Raw genomic sequence first — 18606 nt, forward strand, 5'->3', positions numbered from 1 at the left:
ACAGAGATATTCCTCGTCCTAAATAAGATCTGTAGTTTTAAAAAAAAATCCATTAATGTCTGTAAGGAAAATAATTAGCTGAAAAATCTTCATTATCCCTGGTAATTGTAATAATTAGTTCTCGGTCTTTGGATTTGTAGGGGTAACTCAGCGGGAGATGTTTGTTTTTATAGGAAGATAACAATAAAGTGATTCTGTCAGGAACGACTAAAATAACATTTTGTTTGTGCATAAATTTACATGTTTTGGCAATGTGTAAAATTAGGAGGGACTGTGGAAAGAAAAAAAAAACGTATCTTCTGGCATTTGGAGATTAGAAAAAAGAGTCACACAGATTGATATAGTTTGGGGCCTGATATTGTTACGTATGCCCACCAGACTCTTCATACTTCTGGCAAATGAAATTTCTTCCTTTTTAAGATCTTAACACCTGTTTTGTGTTTTGGCACATCTCTACTTCTTATTCTTTTAGCTGCTGTTAACCACAGCCTAACCAGAATAGGTGAGGCTACAAATAACTTACTTTATTGAAAAGCACAAATTTGGGTCAGAAGTGTGTAGGTTTAATTTTAATTTTTAAGCTTGGATTTTTAAATTGTATATATTCTGAATTGTATGAATAGTAAATATTGTAAATCTGTAAGTATTGCTCGCTGCAACAAAGATCTTTGCTGCATGTAACTTTTTCCCATATGTTAAGATTACTTCCTAAAGATAAAATCATATATTTTTTTAAATTTATATTTGAGAGAGAGAGTGCACACATGTGTGCGCACACCAGCAGGGGGCAGGGAGGGGCAGAATGAGAAGGAGTAGCAGACTCCCCACTGAGCAGGGAGCCCAATGTGGGGCTTGATCCCAGGACCCTGAGATCATGACCTGAGCTGAAGGCAGACGCTTAACCTACCGAGCCACCCAAGCACCCCAAGATAAAGTCATATTAAGTGGGAAAAACTAGGTTAAAGGAAATAAGTATTTTCTGGCTTAGAATGGAAACCGCCTTTCAATCTGTATTAATTTACATTTCCATTAGCAATACATCAGTCTTTTCAGTCTCCATTTGAATTCTTTGCTTGCTAATTTAATAAGCAAAACATTAAGTCTCATTTTGTTTTATTTCTGTGATTATAAGGTAAGCATTTTTCTGTGTATGTTAATTCATATTTCCTTTTGAAAAAATTATTAATGTTGTTTAATCTTATATCATGAGGTAACACTGTTTCTATATAGATGGGATAGCATTCTTTAATGTTAAAGTCATTCCCTAGGCATCTAGTCCTGATATCCTGGGATTATGTTAGTACAACCTTTGTGCTGATTGTATCCTACTCAGACAGAGTGTAGCTAGGAGCATGGGCTGAGGGAGCAGCTTGGCCTGGGCTTAAACTCAGGTTCTGCTGCTTACTAGCCATGTGTCCTTGGATTTGTGTGTGCTTACTTAACTCTCAGGGCTTTAGTTTCCTCACCTTTAAATGGGGATGATAGGGATCCCTGGGTGACGCAGCGATTTAGCGCCTGCCTTTGGCCCAGGGCGTGATCCTGGAGACCCGGGATCGAATCCCATGTCAGGCTTCTGGTGCATGGAGCCTGTTTCTCCCTCTGCCTATGTCTCTGCCTCTCTCTCTCTCTGTGTGACTATCATAAATAAATAAAAATAAAAAAAAATAATAAATGGGGATGATAATAAGAGCATTTGCCCACTTAGTAGTTGCATGAATTAAATGAGTCAGTCCACATAGCACCTGGCATATTGTGAGCACTCAATAAGTGTGAGCTGTTAGCTGTCCTTTGGAATATAAGCTCCAGGACAGCAGGGATTTGGGTTGTGTTTGCTGCTCTGTTGCTGCTCAGCAAATGGTAGCCTCTCAGTGGATATTCTTGAAATGACTGGCCTCGGAAACATTTCTGAATGCAGTAATACATAAAGTAAGTTGAAGTGGTGGCAGTTGGTGATTTCCATTTTCCCAGGCGGTTTGAGGCAAAGATATGGGTCAGACCAAATGTAGCAGAATGTGATATAATTTTAACTAAATTTAATTCACACCGTGAAACAAGAGCTTCTCAGGCATCTGAAGAATGGCCAGAAACTGCCATTTGGGTCAAGACATTCCAACTGCCTAACTTGTGTTCTCTTTCCTCCCACTTTGAGAGACCAGCCCTGCCCCAGGGTTCTCACGGGGTCTGTCTTTGAGAGTAAACAAATGGAGTGCATTTGACCCAAATCACAATATTAGCTCCTGTTCAGAACTTAACCTGACCAGTAATTTATGGGAACCTCTTAGGCTGATTTATCTTTGTCTGAGGAATTCTCTATAACAGTTTTGGAAAGACTTTTTTTTTTTAAGACTTTATTCACTTATTCATGAGAGCCACAGAGAGAGAGAGAGAGAGAGAGAGAGAGAGAGAGAGAGAGAGAGGGAGAGGCAAAGACACAGGCAGAGGGAGAAGCAGGCTCCATGCAGGGAGCCCAATGTGGGACTCGATCCCAGGATTCCGGGATCATGCTCCAAGCCAAAGGCAGACGCTTAACCACTGAACCACTTGGGCATCCCTGGATAGACTTATTGAGGTCTAATTTACATGCAGTAAACATCACCCTTTGTGAGGTGCAGTTTGGGCCCATGTATCACCACGTTGACAATACCACAGAGTATTAAGACATTTGCATCACTCTGAAGAATTCCCTCACATCCCTTCCTCCTGTTCTGAGCCCCTGGCAACCACCCATCTGAGATACGTCCCAATAGTTCTGCCTTCTCCCAAGTGTCATATGAATGGGATCATATAGGATTTAGCCTTTGTACTTCTTTTACTCAGCATAAAGCTTTTGAGATTCATCCTTGTTGTTGTGCATAGCAGGAGTTCGTTCCTTTTTATTTTTGAGTGTATAATTGTTCAAACAATTTAAAAATTATCTTCTTTACACCCTAAAAGTAATGTCTGGCTCTTCCTGCCTGTTTTTTTATGGAAGCTTCATGAGGGTCAAAATGCCCATGAGATGATACCCTCAAAGAACTTCTATAACTCAGAAAACCTAACAGGAAGATACCGTGGATGTGTAACTTGAGGAGGACACAGTGCAGTGTTTTTGGATTATACAGATTTTTTTCTTTCCCATCATGTTAAAAAAATAAACGTTCAAAAGTTCTTTGGTCCTAAGAGAAAATGTCCTGCAACATAAATTTTAAAAGTGCATCATAAAAATAAAGTGTGTGGCAATCAAATCAGATAAAAATTTCTAGTAATTAACATAAAGGGATTTCTGTATGTTCAAAGAAAAGATTGATTTATTTACTCATCTCCTTTGGAACTGATAAAGACCAAGCATCAATTTAACATTAAAAAAATGACATTTGGGCAGCCCCGGTGGCCCAGCGGTTTAGCGCCACCTTTGGCCTGGTGTTTGATCCTGGAGTCCCGGGGCGAGTCCCACATCGGGCTTCCTGCATAGAGCCTGCTCCTCCCTCTGCCTGTGTCTCTGCCTCTCTCTCTCTCTCTCTCTCTCTCTCTGTCTGTGTCTCTCATGAATAAGTAAAATCTTTAAAAAAAAATTTTTTTTTTAAATAGTAAACCGTGTTGTAAACAGATGTGCTGTTATCTAGGCTTTGTTGTACTATTTCTAGAGAATAGAGTAGATTTAGCATAATTCCTAGGGATCTTAGGATTTTCAGAATGGTAAATGAGCATTGGCTTCAGCTTAAAGTCACCAGCTACATTAGCCTCTGACAAGAGAGTCGGTCTCTCTTTTGAAGCTTTGAAGCCAGACATTGACTTCTCTCCAGCTAGAAGGGTCCTAATTGGCATCTTCCAATAGGAGGCTGTTTTGTCTACACTGAAAACCTGTCGTTTAGTGTAGCCACCTTGATTAATTATCTCAGCTAAATCTTCTGAGTAACTTGCTGCAGCTTCTTTGTCAGCACTTGGCTGCTTCACCTTATACTTTCATTTTTTTTAAATACATTTTATGTATCTTTTTTTTTTAAATTTTTATTTATTTATGATAGTCACACACACATAGAGAGAGAGAGGCAGAGACACAGGCAGAGGGAGAAGCAGGCTCCATGCACCGGGAGCCTGATGTGGGATTCGATCCAGGGTCTCCAGGATCACGCCCTGAGCCAAAGGCAGGTGCTAAACTGCTGCGCCACCCAGGGATCCCTTACTTTCATTTTTTTAATTTAAATTCAACCTGTCAACACATAGTATGTCATTAGTTTCAGATATAGTTTTCAATAATTCATCAGTTGTATATAACACCCCAACGCTCATCACATCATATGCTTTACTTAATGCCCCTCACCAAATTACCCTATCCCTCACTCTCCCCTTCAGCAACCCTCAGTTTGTTTCCCAGAGTTAAGAGTCTCTCATTATTTATTTTCCTCTCTGATTTTTCCCCATTCAGTTTCCCCTCTTCCCTTATGGTCCCTTGTTCTATTTATTTTTTTATATAATATTTATTTATTCATGATAAACACTCACACACACAGAGAGAGAGAGGCAGAGGGAGAAGCAGGCTCCATGCAGGGAGCCCGATGTGGGACTCCATCCCAGGACCCCATCCTGGGACTCCAGGATCACGCCCTGGGCTGAAGGCAGGTGCTGAACCACTGAGCCACCCAGGGATCCCCCCCTTGTTCTATTTTTTGTAGTGTTTTTTATGTTACAGAGATGGATTCTTACCTTAAACCTTATGAATCAACCTCTGCTAACTTCAAACTTTCTTCTGTGTGTTCCTTACCTCTGTCAGCCTTAATAAAACACAAGAGTCAGGACCCTTGCTCTGGATTAGACTTTGGTTTAAGGGAATGTTGTGACTGGCTTGATCTATCCACACCATTCAGAACTTTCTCCATGTTCTGCTGTTTTGCTTCCTTACCATTTGTGTGTGTTCACTGGGGTAGCACTTTTAATTTCCTTCAAGAACGTTTCCTTTATATTCACATCTTGGCCAGCTGGTCCAAGAGGCCTTATGTTTCAGCCTGTTGGTATTTGGCATGCCTTCCTTAATCATTTGTAGCTTTTGATTTAAAGTAAGAGACATGTGACTCTTCCTTTCTCTTGAACACTTACAGGCCTTTGTAGGCTTATTAATTGGCCTCACTTCAATATTGTGTCTCAGGGAATAGGGAGGCTGCAGGAGAGGGAGAGAGTTAGAGGAACAACTGGTTGGTGGAGCAATCAGAACACACACAACATTTATCTATTAAGTTCGCCATCTTATATGGACACAGTTCATGGCTCCCTGAAGCAATTACAATAGTAAGATCAAAGATCACTGATCCCAGGTCACCATAACTAATATAATAACAATGAAAAAGTTTGAATTACCAAAATGTGACAGACATGAAGTGTTGGATAACTGGCACTGATAGTCTTGCTCGACCCAGGGTTGCCACAAACTGTCTATTTGTAAAAAATACAGTATCTGTGAAGCATAGTAAAGCAAAGTGCAATGAAACAAGATATGCCTGTACTCTCAAAATTAAATGATCATTGGGTATCTGTCTCAAAGCTTTAATTTCCATAGTTGGTGAACAGGTGTATAGGTTCATGACCCCTTTCTAGGCTTATCTTTTCATCCATGAACCCTAGATTTTTCTCGAAAAATATAGGAAATTAATAGCCATTTATTCTCCAGCTATCGAGGTACAGTTTATTTCCTAAGATGTGCTTATAAACAGTTACCTTTGAGAAGCTGAAATAAAGCAATAGATGAGTTTACTCATCTGTAATTCAGACAACCAGTAGAAGTATGTATCTGGTGAGCTGCCATACTGCCAAGAATTGAATGAGTTCAGTCTATAATACTCAGGTTTTGTTTGTACTTTCACTGAGCAGCAGAGCAAAAACCCCTCCTTTTCCCCTATTCTCCTTCCTCTGTCCTCCATAATGGAATAACCTCCTGAGGCCAACATCACAAACATAGAGGACCCTTCACTTCTTGGCTTGTCACTCCTATCTATCACATGGTTTCTGATTTGAGTGAAATAATAGTTCCTGGTGGAATCCAATTAGCCATGAAGAGTGAGGCTCTTTGTAGCACTATGCATGTGCTGTTGCTCTGTTGGGAGTGGTGATCATGAATCACTGGTAGTGGGAATGCTAATTGGAAGGTCCAGGAAACATCACATTCTTTTTTTTTTTTTTTTTTTTTCTGTGCTTACTATTTAAAGTAAGAAAGGCTTAGATTTGAGACTCATCCTGGATACTTGTGGGATACAAGGACACTGATTTTCTCAGATCAGGCAATTTGTGAGAGGGGGTGGTAGGTGTAGGTAATAGGAAGGGGTTAGATGGATTAAGTGGGGCCAGGTTTAGTGGGGAGATCTTGAATGACAGGGAGTCATTGAATGTTTTGTAGGAAGGAAGTAACTTAATGCAAGTAGAATTTCCTGAACTAAGCAGGTAATAATGTTTAGTACATAGCAGAGGCTGACTAACTCGATAGTAGGATATTGCAGCAAGTCAGGCATGAATAGATGAAAGCCTGGATTAGGATGGGGACAGAGAGAACAGATTAAAGAGACATTTAAGGAAAGAAAAAAAGATTTTTAAAAAACCAACTAGGCATGGAAAATAATGGAGAATGACTAAGTGAAATGACCGGTGTTAGTCTTAGTAGAACTGTGTTATCATTGCAGCAGGTGAGAAATAGATATTTGATTTGCTTTGAAGATTTATTAAAGAGAGGGAAAAAATTACATGGAGAGTTAGAAGCAACAAGGAAGATACAGTCACTGAAGATACTAAAGAAACAGAAAATTTTAAATTGTGTCTACATAGCATTGTATATTAGGGGGCTGCAGATGGGACAGGGTTGAGTGTCAAGAAATGTAGGTATTGAGCAAAGACTTTTATTTGGGAGTCAGAGGTCATTGTTGAATTTCAGAAATTCAATTTGAGAAGATTGACAACATCAGGAATTATTTGGGGGAGGTTAAGGAGAGAACAGTGCTGAGATGATGGAAAATAAAAGGTATAGACCGCTTGCCTCTGAAATTTAACAGTGAAAGGAAGATGAGAAATGAAAAGTAATAGTAGCAGCAACCTTTCAGATTACCAAAACTTGTCGTTTGGTAAGAAGTATTTCCTGTACAGAGGAATAGTAGAAAATTATAAGATCCAGGAGGGGGTTAGGGGAAGATTTCAACCCTTCAGCCCGACTCTGTGGATAAAGCATCTGTGGAGATGTTCCCGGTGAGCTCATGGCTTTAAATTTCCTTCTTTAATAGCTCCAACCACATAGTGTTGGGCAGGTATTTTGCACCTGTGTGTTCCCAGAAGTTCTGCTGGAACTTAGAAGGCAGAGGAAGTCAGGAGGTGAAGGAGCAAAGTTCCTGTTCTCCTCTTACTAGTGCATGAATGTAAAGAAGAAAGGGAAGGAGGTAATTTATACCCTTTTTTTCCCACCAACCTTATACCATAATTTCATATCCTGCCCAAACTGGAATTTGGGTTTCTTGGCCCAGAGTTCAGATATTCCTAATACTCTGTGCTGTCAGATTGGAGGCCTTGGAGAAGGAAAAGAAGAAGAGTATCACAGTGTGGGTCCTGCTGTCTGCTGGGAGCTGCCCAAAGTGGAGTCCCAGCTACTCTTGCCAACTGCTGTTGAGAATGGGCTGAGAATACGCTGCGCAGAGTGACTGGGTTGTGTCTGCATGCAGAATGGAAGCTGCCCAGGTAGAAACCTAATTCTGCCTGGCCCAAACCAGCAGCATAGTTACTCCCAGGCAGAAACTTTCTTAGTGATTCAGCTGTAGTTTCTCTGTTACAGTCTGTTCTCAAGTGGCAGGTCATAGGCATTATGACTTGCAGAAGTAAGTGAATCCTGGAGATGTGGTCTTGACACCTGGACTGAGAGCTTGAACTACAAGCAACTGACTCTTAGAACTTGCTTATTAGGGTGGACTCCCACAGACGGCAGGTGCTGTGCAACATCCTACTTGTGGCCATGGCAAATGGAAAAAGTCTATTTGTCAACTTGTTCAGAGTAATTTACCTGGACATACTTACTCGGGGCCCACTGAAGGATCCCATTGTTCTTCCCTCTTCCTCTTCTTTATCAGTCCCCAGGGTGTCATACCAAACATATATTGCTTCATTATTGCTCATTTTGTTGTTGTAACTGAAAAAAGAGACCCAGATATAGTTACTCTTGATTCACAAACAAATTGTTAACATTTCAAGTGTTCTGCAGAGTTCCACCTGAGGATACAAGAAAGGAAATGAATAGACATGGGACTAAGTTTCCAAGCCTGAGTGTTCATAGGACAAGTTGTAGATTGCTACCTCAACAGTAAATGGGCTTCCATAGAGCTAGTTTAATTGAACTAGGAATCATAAAATTTATTGGAGTTTCACTGGGCTTCTTTTGCCTAAATGGGAAGGAATTTAAGAGAGGAAAACCAGATTTTGGACCTGGAACCATGCATACAAAATACAGTCAATAGGCATTATTCATGGATTGTATATGTATCAGTTTGCTTGCTAGCTAAAATTTATTTGTAAGCCTAAAATCAATAGTTGGAGCATGTTAGTGGCCATTTGCTGACATGCACAGATCAGTGAAAAATTTTAGTTGCCCAGGATGCATGTTCCCAGCTGAAGTCAGACAAGGCTATATGCTGCCTTCTTTTTTCAGCTCTTGTACTGTTAACAAATATCCTTGTCATGGTCAATTCAATACCATGGTTTGTTTTTGTATTTTTGTGGTCCTTTGTTGGTGGTGGTGGTGGTTGTGCTGTTAAAGATGGCCCCCACACATAGTGTCAACGTGCTGTTGAGTGTTCCCTGCGCGCAAGAAGACTGTGAAGTCCTTTACAGAGAAAAATGTGTTAGGTAAGCCTCAGTCACAAGTTATAGTGCTGTTGACCATGAGTTCAATCTTTTTTTTTTCTTTTTTTTTTTTTTTTATTTATGATAGTCACACACAGAGAGAGAGAGAGAGAGAGAGAGAGAGAGAGAGAGGAGAGAGACAGAGACATAGGCAGAGGGAGAAGCAGGCTCCATGCACCGGGAGCCCGATGTGGGATTCGATCCCAGGTCTCCAGGATCGCGCCCTAGGCCAAAGGCAGGCACTAAACCACTGCCCATCCAGGGATCCTGACCATGAGTTCAATCTTAACAGATCTATAATATATATATTAAATAAGATGTCTTTAAGTAGAAGCTCACATGAAATAAGATTATGTGCATATATTGATTGCTTGATCACAATGTGACCAGAGGCTCTCAGGAACCTAACCCTGTATTTCTCCTAGGAGCAGTGGTTCCATGGTTGCTAATTCAGTATCCACGGCAACTTAGTAGAGCATACCTACATAAATAACGAGAATTGACTGTACACAAAGGGAGTGCTTCCTTTAGAGTAACATATATTTCGCTAATAATGTTGGGTTAATGGTGAATATCAAATGACATTCCAATTGACTAAAGAGAATTATAGCATCATGAGATTTGAGCTGAGCTCCCAAGGCCTACGCAGCACAGGTACTGGCATCACTGGTTGCTGCCCAGGTCCTGGAGCCCTGTGATAGAAGGTGTCTTCTTTAAGAGAAAGGATGAGCTCATTTCAGCATTTGGTCAGTTGTGAGAGGCCCTTTAGAAAGTTTTCTTCAATGATTTCATTTCAGTGTAGTTCTCACTTGCCACCTAAAGGAGGTAAGAGTTGAGAGAAAGAAACATTTCTTAAGGAGTGTCTTTTTTTCCCTTTCTTGCTCTTTTGCTACTTTCTGCCTTTACTGTTTTCTTAGGGAAATCCATGTTGATAATTATTTTTGTTTCTAGCCACCCAGAAAATGGCATTCTGTATTTTACCTGGCCACCCTAAATTGAAGTAAATAGGTCCAGAATCAAGAATTGTGCATGAGAAATTACTAAAAGTTAGCTCTCGGCTGGAGCACGAACTTTGTAAAATTTGAGTCATTTAGGGAGTCATGAGGGACAAAGCTGCAGAGGAGGGCAGAGACCAAGTTATAAAGGACCTTTCATGGTAATACTTAACCACACTGTGGTAATTATTTGGTGGTTTTTTATATTTCTATCAACTGGGGCAAGATGTGCCTTTTCTTTCCTTCCCAAGTCTTTAACACCGTGATTTACAAGCTGTAAATGAAGATTTTTTTCCCCAATGGTTGTTTGCTTATTTATAAATGTTGAATATATGAGTATTTTGAATACCATAAAACATATAGAAAAGTGACATTTTTAAAGGATGAGACAAAGATAAAATATTAAAATTTTTATTTTATTAATAGTACAAAAATTCCTTTTGCTCAATGAGAGTGCATTCATTGAATATATGTCATTACTTTTTGCCTTGTTTTGTCTTGATTTAACACTGTGATATAGACATTTGATGGTATGGTTATAAGTTCATTTATTTTCATAATGTAAGTAGTTAAAAAAGATAATCCATAAAGAGATGTTTCTCCAAATAGAAGAATGACATTGTTAGTTCCACTTGGTAAATCATAATATATGTTTTTCAATTATATCCACCAGCTGTGCCAAAATTTTTGTTTTAATTCGGCTAATGTTTTATTTCCCAATGTTATTCAGTTATTTTTGTTAATTATTATTAAGGTATTACGTTTTTATATTTCTAGCAAAGAGTTTAAGACTCATTAAAATTCATTTGGAAGATTTAGAAAAAATCTGTTTTCAAGCTTTTAAACTATGCAGTTAGGAAGGTTCTTACTGACTACTTGTTCTTTCAGCATTCACATATTCAAATACTAGTGCTAGTAATCATTGTTCGAGACTAGAACAATAAGTACACAACAGACAAAAAATTCCTGCCTTCATTCAGTGGAAAAAGGAGATCAGCAATAAATTGATAAACAAGTAGTTAAAATGTTAGATGGTGAGAAGCATTAAAGAGAAAAAATAAAGGAAGGAAGGGGAATAATGGGGGAGTGCTGGGAATAGTTGCTATTTTAGATAGGGAGGGCAGAGAAAGCCTTGTGGAAAAGTGATGGTTAAGTAAAAACTTGAAGGAAGCAAGGGAAGGTATCTGGGGACATACTCCAGGCAAAGGGAATAGCCAGTGGAAAGCCCTGAGACGAAGTGTCCCTGACCTCTGAGGCACAGCATCATAGGGTCTTGAGTAGATAGAGTAAGTAAACACAAGAGCAGTAGGAAATGATGTCGGTAGGTAATGATAAAAATCATGTAATGACTTGTAGGCATTGTAGGGAATTTGGCTTTTATGCTGAGACATACAGGAAATCATTACATGACTTTGGGTGAATGAGAGGTATGATTTGACTTTGGTGTTAATAAGGTGATTGGCTGCTGGGGGCGTAGTACTGGAGTTGGGCAAGGGAGGTCATCTGGGAAGCTGTAGCCCTGATTTGGGTTGAGAAGATTTTGGTTGAGACTAACATGGTAGTATAGACAGTACGAAGTGATTGTATTCTTGAGGTATTTGGAAGGTAGATCAAACAAAATTAAAAAAAAAAATTTGCTGACATTAATTGTGGGAAGTGTGAGAAAGAGAATTCAGGGATGACTTCTCTAGGTGATGCTTTCATCATATTCAACAACAACAAAATCACCTCATAAAAACCTCTCCAAATACCCATTTTCAAAATATTATTTCTATAGAATAATTTCCTTGAAAAGTAATTATCACTTATTGTTAAAGCATCAACTTTATCAGAAAAATAAATAACAACTGGTTATGGGCAGAATTGCTATTTAGGAATTATTTTTGAAAAAATATTAAACCTGGTTTTTTTTAACATCAAAAATATCTCTTCTGAAGTGGACAGCTGATAGCTGGCATCACTGAAGCAGTCATGATATTTTAGAACACTTGTCTATTTTAAAAGAAAAAAATGTCAGGCAACTTAAAATTTGGTGCAGTGGTAAGCAAATAACCACTGTGCCTCTGGTATAAAAAGTTTTCTTCATCGTTCCCCATGTTATTATAGCATTTTTATAATGATTCTACTAAATTAACTATGCCACTGACATTCTTGGTGCTCTTTTAGATTTAACTTCTTTGCAGTAATGATTTGCCTATGAGTGAGGCAATGAGTGCATTTCTTTCATGTGTGGTATTAACTTTTCCAGGACTCCTTTCTTCACTCAATCAGTGCATATGTGCTCTATAAAACAGTTTTTATTAAAGAAGTCATTTATTAGAACATGTATTTCTTCCACAGTACTCCTTTAGTGGTTCACTAAAAAAAAATAGTTCTTTATGTATTTCATTACTGAGACAGAAACCTCTGTACTTTCATTGAATAGTATGGTAAATTTTGCATGTTGAATAATTTTTGAATATTTACTTCCTCAAATATCCACCAACATTTTCTTCACCTGTTGACTAAGGAATGTATTTGTTTGCCACATTTTATCTGTGCACTACTTAATTATCAATAAATTACTAATGCAAGTGATTGATTTTGCTGTATTATTTAAATCAGTTTTTACAGTGGCAGAACAGATATTTCACAGATGATGTGTGGCTTTTTATCTTTTGTATGAAAATACTTAATACTATGTATTGTATTGAGTATCCCAGTGACAACATCAGTGAAAAATATTTATTTATGTTTACATTCTGGAGACTTAATGTAATTTTATTATTTTTTTATTTCAAGTTTTTATTTAAATTGTAGTTGGTTAGCATATAGAGTAATATTAGTTTCAGGTGTAGAATTTAGTGATTCATCACTTACCTATAACACCCAGGGCTCATCACAAGTGCGCCCTTTAATCTCCATCACCCATTTAGCCCATCGCCTGCCCACCTCCCTCTAGCAACCCTCATTTTGTTCTCGATAGTTAAGAGTCTTATGGTTTGCTTCCCTCTCTTTTTCCCCCTTCCCCTATGTTCATCTGTTTTGTTTCTTAAATTCCACATGAGTGAAATCATATGGTATTTGTCTTTCTCTTTGACTTATTTCACTTAGCTTAATATTTCTAACGCCATCCATGTTGTTGCAAATGGCAAGATTTCATTCTTTTTGATGGCTGAGTCATTTATATTTATGTGTGTGTATGTGTGTGCGCACGCACGTGTGTGTGCACACATACACACCACCTCATGCATTCATCAGTAAATGGGACATTTGGGGTTTTTCCCTTAATTTAGCTGTTGTTGGTAATGCTGCTATAAACATTGGGATACACGTGCCCCTTCAAATCAGTATTTTTGTATCCTTTGGGTAAATACCTAGTAGTGCAAAAGCTGGGTCATAGGGCTGGAGACTTCATTTTAAGATGTCTTTCTAATCACACTGGCTTATCATGTTGTTAATTGACCTTTTAAGGCAGAGTATGCACTAAGAATATAGTTCACTGCTAATAATAGTGGATGTAAATCAGTATTTTAGAAATCATTTCTTTTGATTCACATCTTGGGACTGATGATGTCTTGTCAGATCTTTAGGTCAACATTGTTTTGACCTCATAATGGTGCTGATAAAGAGCTCATGTTTGAGATTCCTGGAACTTTGCAATGTCCCCCTCTTTATTTCTGTTACTCTGAGTTGTCTCTGTAAAAAAATAAAAGCAAAACTCTCATGAACAAAATAGACCTGTGCTTGTCTTTCGGAACAACAATAGAGTAATTAAGGAGACATATTAATCTGTCTGAAATCAACATTGTGGGAAGAAGACTCTTAGGTAATAGAGTTGAGAATGACCAGCTTTGGCTGTTGAGCCTACTGAAGGATTTATTAGTATTACTTGTCTTTTTCAAAGAATCAACTTTTTGCATTTGATGACTTTTTACTTTAAAGTTTGTTGATTTCTGCTCTTATTTTTTATTTACTTCCTCATTCTTTGGATTTATCTGTTCTTTCTCTAATTCCTTGAGATAGACACATAAATGATTGCTTTCTAAACTTTTAAAATATAACTTTAGATGCATTTCACCGTTTTTTATCATTTCTCTATTACGTTAAGTCAAAAATTTTTTCTAATTACCATTGTGATTTCTTCTTTGATCCAATGGTTATTTAGATGTGTACTGCTTAATTGTCAAATACTTAAGGACTCTGGTTATCACTTATATGTTGATTTGTAGCTTAATTGAAGACATACCGTGCTGTCAGTTAATTGGTGAGAGTGCTATGACAATTCAGTTGGGGGTGATAGTCTTCTCAACAAATGTTACTGGAATGAGTGGGAGAAAAGTTAACCTTCTTGCCTTTGGATTACACCACAAACAAAAGTTAATCTGAGATCATAAAGCTAAAACTACAAAACTTCTGAAGAATATTTTTTAGGCTTTTAAGTAGACTTTAAGCAAAGATTGTTAAAGGACACTGAAAGCACTAAGGGTAAAGAAAAAGTGAGAAATCAGAATTCATCAACATTAAACTATTCGGATTATCAAAAAGACAAATTGTAAAGGAAAACCACAGAAGGGAGAAAATATATGTAATACGTATATCTGACAAAGAACTGGTATCAGAATATAAAAAGAGCTGCTGTACATCAGTAATTAAAAAACTATAATTTGGGCAGCCCGGGTGGCTCAGCGGTTTAGTGCCACCTTCAGCCTGGGGCGTGATCCTGGAGACCAGGATCAAGTCCTATGTCAGGTTCCCTGTGGGGAACCTGCTTCTCCCTCTGCCTGTGTCTCTACCTTTCTCTCTGTGTCTCTCATTAATAAATAAATAAAATCTTAAAAAAAAAACAACTACAATTTAAGAAATGGACAAAATACTTAGAACAGATGTTGCATAAAAGAAGATATTTAAAAAGCTACCATTATTAGTCACCAGGGAGTTACAAATCAAAACTTCACACTAGAATGGCTCAAATTGAAAGTCTGCCAACATCGAAGGTTGATGAGGCTGTGTAAACTGGAACTCCTATGTATTACTGATAGGAGTATAAAATGATACGGCCATTTTGGAAAAATATTTACTATTTTCTTATAAAGTTAAACATTCGTCAATTCTGTAACCTAGCAGTTCCACTCCTAGGTGTTTATCCAAGAAAAATGGAAATACATGTTTATAAAAAGGTTTGTACAAGAATATTTATAGCAGTGTTATTTATAATGACCCTAAAATGGAAACTACCAAAGGGCCACTCATAGGGGAATATATTATAAGTTGTAGTATTTTCGTATAAAAGAGTACATTTTGTATGAGTCCATTTGTATGAAGTTTAGAACTAATCTATGGTAAAGAAATGAGAACAGTGTCTTGGGGTTGTGGCAACTGACAAAAAGGGGCATGAAGGAACTTCCTGGAGTGATAGTACGGCTCTATAGGAGCATTTTACTTTAAAAAAGTTATTATTTTTGCGATTTCCTTTGAATCTATATTATGTCAGAATAGTAAGTTCAAAAAAGTACTCTATGGTTTCTATTTGTTGAAATTTCTTGAAACTTACTTTATGACCCACTTTTGATTAATTTCTATAAATGTTTCATGTGTACCTTAAAAGAATATGTAGTCACAGTTGTTAGGTGCAGTCTTCTACATAGGTTATGAAGGCTGAGTTTAATTGTGTTACTCAAATCTTTTGTCTTCTTGTTCTTTGTCTTTTTTTTTTTTTTTCTCTTCTGTGACTTACTGAGAACTATATGTTAAAATATTTTATAGTCTTTATAATTTCAAACACACACATCGCAGTTATTTTAAAGACCATATCCTATGACTCCTCACCTCTGGGTCCTGTTTCATTGTCCATTTCTTTCTTGAACCTATGCCCTGGTGTGCCTGGTTATTGTTGATTGAATGTGGGACATTTTGTATAAGAATCAGATACTGTAGATGGTGGTATCTTTCTCTGTGGGGTTTACTTTTGCTTCTGTTAGGCAGTTAGAGCAGGGCAAACGTCCTTCATCCAATGGAGGACCGAACAGATTTGATACTCAGCTCTGGCACTTTTTTGGTTTGCTCACTTTATGTGCCTCTAAGCAGCTGCTTTCTGCTTGACTTCTCAGCAGTTTTGCCCTGTGTCTCTTACAGATAAGTAGATGTCTTTTTTCTTCTTCATTTTTTTTTTTCTTTTTTTAAAGAGAGAGAGGAAGAGGAGGGGAGGGGCCAAGGGAGAAAGAGAATCTTAAGCAGGCTCCACCCCCCAGCATGGAGCCCAACACGGAGCTGATCTCACAACTCTGAGACCATGACCTGAGCCAAAATCAAGAGTTGAATGACCAACCAACCGACTGAAACACTCAGGTGCCCCAAGATCAGTAGATGTCTTGAAAGGAAAAGCAGCATAGTGATTTGCCTCAGTTTTGTTTCTCTTTTCCTCAAGATATTGGCCTCTCATGTCCTGGTTACCTTGGTAGTACTCCAGTGCCTTCAGACAGGTTTTTAAATACCCAGCTTTCCTAGTTCAGTGGAAAGTTGGTCTGGTACAAACCAGCCCCTTGTAGCCAGAGCTGGGAATCCTTCTCTAAGCCCATACAGTCAACTCCTTGTCAGGGCCAGATACCCATTGTCACCCTGAGATTTGAAAAGATTTCTTTCTGTATCATTGCCCCAGAACATTGTCTTCTTGAGCTATGCAAAAGGCATATTTGAATCTGGGGCTGTCTCCTGGACATTTACACATCCATTCTATTTAAAATCTGCAGTCGCTGTGTGATGGTTTTCACTCTGGCATGTTTGTAAGAGATCCAGCGTGCCCAACCCACAGGGAGCCCATTAACCTAATTAACTCTGTGATTGGTATTTGAATAAAAAGGTTCCTTTGCTACCTCTGGGGGAGGAAACATTCTAATGATTACTGCCTTCAATTCTCTGCTAGGTTGAATTTGTCTTCTAGCTCCTTGAATTTTAGCTAAACTACCATGAAAAATAAATCTGAAAATTCTGTATATAAGAAGGATTGGAAGTCTCAGTATTCATGGATATGATTCTTCCAGTCCCTTCAAAAGTAGAAACAATTTATAAGAAATGCTTTTAAGGCCATAGAATAAATTTAGGCTAAGGAATGCAAGCTTAATATTATTAAACCTAATTTAAAATCTCAGCAAAAACCCACAAAAAAAAACAAAAAAAAAACAAAACCAACAACTCCTGTTGTACTTCTGCCAGAATGGAAAAGAGATTGATTCTGAAGGCTTCCCAAGAGGACTGAAGTTATAAAGCTCTTGATGTTTTGTTTTTTTCTCAACAGTTCGCAAGAGCAGTGATGCCCAGGTTTTCTCAACAATGTACCCCATTTCCTGGCACGCTTACCCACTGATCTCCTTTTTATAAGAAGAAAATTTTGGTGGAGAGTTACCCAGCAAGGAAAGGACGTGTGGCTATTAAGTTAGGTAAGTCGTTTGTTTAGAGGATGAGGAGGAAAGTAGCTTATTGGGTAAGTACTAAATAACATTTTTATATATTGTGAGTGGGACTCTAGAAATGGATAGTATGCATTTCACTGTGAAGTTAAAAGATCCTTGTTACTGATGACCTAATTCTAGATTTAATTCTTAGCTCTTCTTTTAGCAGCTGTATAAACTTGGACATGTCACTTAAATTCTCTGATCCCCTTGTCTTTCATCTATAAGAAAAAATTAATATAAAAAGCTTTTGCAAATGGGAGGATGTAATATTAAAATGTAATTATCACTGTTGTTTTGTAACTACTATAAAATTCTATGAAATAATTAGTGGTCTTGTATCTCATGGTGCTTTTGGACCTTGGAGCTTTGTACTGTGAATTTGGGGGCTTCATCTTGAGTGCCAGTTGTGGGAGACCTTCCCCACCTGCCTCCCCTGTAAGAATACATTATACCATTCTCTTGTGTACAGGTATATGCTACTTTTTAGAAGGTAGCAAGGGATGAAAGTTAAAGTCAAGATCAAAGGAAAGAAAATAACTACCTATATAAGTTGTTATGGCAAGCATTTATATTAAGTGTTTGGATACATTATTTCATTAAATCTGCTACCAAATCTTGTAAGGTGGATGTTATCCATACCATGACATTTTTCCTTAAGAGACAGAATCCCTTAGGGAGTCACTTAGAAGAAGATAAAAACCATCCTGATTTATTAAAATTTGAAAGATATTATTGGATGGTAGGAATCTGAAGTTTTAAATTTTTTCTAATGTTTTACAGTACACATGTATGGCTTCTATAATTATAAAGTGGTTAATTAAAAATAAATAATGGATTTTAAGGAATCTTTGTCAAGCACCTATTATGAACTAGATACTGTTTTAGGTGCTTGTTCATATCAGTGAGCAAAACATGAAGATCCCTGCCCTCATGGCACTTATGTTCTAGCATAGAAAGAGACAGAGGATAAATAATGCATGTAATAGAGAAATAAATTACTAAGCTATTAGAAAACCAATAAGAATATGGAAAAGAGAAAAACAAGAGCTAAGGGGAATTGGGAGTGCTGGGTGGCACTTGGAATACAAATTGAAATGTTAAATGAAACTTCCAAGATCAGCTTCACTGAGAAAGACAGGAAATCAGGAGTTCACCCTGGGCAAGCTCCAGGCAGAGGAAGTAGCCGCTGCAAAGACCCTAAGGAGTGAACATGGTGGGATATTTCAGGCATAGTCAGGAGGCCAGTGAACTGGAGCAGTGTGAACAGGATAATAGTGGGAGGTGGGTTTAGAGAGGCAGTGTCAGCTTTGGAGAAAATAATGTCATTTCCTTAGTTCAAATTC

General features: G+C 37.9%; 1 protein-coding gene across 10 annotated transcripts in view; it reads left to right on the forward strand.

Annotated features, from left to right (window-relative positions):
• The window catches only part of LOC112652356 (bifunctional phosphoribosylaminoimidazole carboxylase/phosphoribosylaminoimidazole succinocarboxamide synthetase), a 388335-nt gene that overhangs the window by 124346 nt on the left and 245383 nt on the right, over positions 1–18606 (forward strand). For all 10 annotated transcript variants that reach the window (XM_035708216.2, XM_049093243.1, XM_049093242.1 and 7 more), the window contains one exon: positions 17107–17248. The gene's annotated coding sequence lies outside the window, so the exon portion shown is untranslated. The remainder of the gene's footprint in view (positions 1–17106; positions 17249–18606) is intronic.

This window comes from Canis lupus, chromosome 13 (genome assembly GCF_003254725.2).
Source record: "Canis lupus dingo isolate Sandy chromosome 13, ASM325472v2, whole genome shotgun sequence".
In the NCBI taxonomy this organism is placed as follows: domain Eukaryota; kingdom Metazoa; phylum Chordata; class Mammalia; order Carnivora; family Canidae; genus Canis; species Canis lupus.